Genomic DNA, 1,572 nt, shown 5'->3' with positions numbered 1-1,572 from the left:
ATATTCTTTAAATAAATAATAATAAGTTATTAAGTATATAAAATTATTATATATTATATAATGTTATTTTTTGTTTGAAAAATATATTTAGTATTTAGTCTAATATAAATAAGAGTCCAGTCCAAATATTAATGATCTTTAATATCTAAAAAGTAAGTAAAATAATAGAACGATTTTATCCAAATGATTTCAATAACCAAGAGAAATTTGACACTAGAATGCAAGCTCAATATTATAAATTTGATTGTTCCTAATCATGTTGAATTAAGTAACTTGTGCATAATTTTTGAGTTATGTCAAGGATTAACAAAGACAGGAAAGTCTTTAATGTATTATTTGATTGATAATTTGATTCGCTTAGTATTAACTCTTCCTGTTTCAACTGCTACAACTGATAGATCTCTTTTAGCTATGAATATTGTAAAGAATAGACTCGGAAATAAAATGAAAGATGAATTTCTTGTTAATTATCTTTTGATTTACATTGGAAAGAAAATTATTGAAAGATTTAACACAAATTCTATTATCAATAAATTTTATAATATGAAGAATCAACATGCACCATTTCATTGGTAAAAAATAAGGTAAATGACAAACAATTCAAATGGCATTCAATATTACATGATAGTCCTAAAGACAAAAATGTTACATGCATGTCTAATTTTGAAAATGTAACTATATAAATCTAAACTAATCAATTCAATTTACATTTTCTCTATATAAATCAATCAATTGGATTCAATTTAGCTAAGGAAGTGGTAAATCAAAATAGATAGATTCAATTTACTAAAAGAGAAACTTTCAGGATGTAAATTGAAGTAGCTAGTTTCAATTTACTACATTTGATACCCTAGTAGGTAAATCAAAGCTTAACGTATACAAATTAGTAGGACTCGCAATGGCTAATGAAGATAGTTTTTTAGTTTTTGTGTACTATAGAGGGACGATTAAGAAAAAATACGAGAGAATAAAATTTACTGATAAGGATCAGTTGAGTGTTTTTATTCCAAAAACTAGGATTGCATGGCATGAAATAGGTGGAAAAGTTATTTTATAGGTGATAGACAGTGATGAAGATTTGCAAGTTTTGTTTCACTATTGTTGTCGGTTTCTTGAAGTGAGAACCCATGAGCTATTGTCTAAGTTTGGAGCTGTGATTTAGGAGGATCGAATCCGAATCATCAATCTTTAGTAATGCCATGAGCCTCTAGTTTAATGCGTGTTGGTACCTCTTCGTCTGTGCTTGTCATTGCACCTGAGGCAGTTTTGGTAGCATCTCCGTCCTTCTCAGCTGATCTTAACCGTGATGCTGATGGATAAATAGGTGATAATCGACCTTTTGGTCAACTTGCAATGGCCGGTACTCCTGTTATGATCCCGGTTTTTGGGGAGGGTGGAGAACCAGATGCTGTCGAATATGTACTGCGAGATGATGATGATGATGATGATGATGATGATGATGATGATGATGATGATGTGGAATCCACCATGATTGATGAGGATAGCGATGATGATCTAGAGGGAAGTATTTCAGTTGGGTGTGGTAGAGCATCTAGTTCGGGAACTCAACAG

This window comes from Arachis ipaensis, chromosome B03, assembly GCF_000816755.2.
Source record: "Arachis ipaensis cultivar K30076 chromosome B03, Araip1.1, whole genome shotgun sequence".
Lineage (NCBI taxonomy): Eukaryota > Viridiplantae > Streptophyta > Magnoliopsida > Fabales > Fabaceae > Arachis > Arachis ipaensis.
This window is presented reverse-complemented; position numbering follows the sequence as displayed.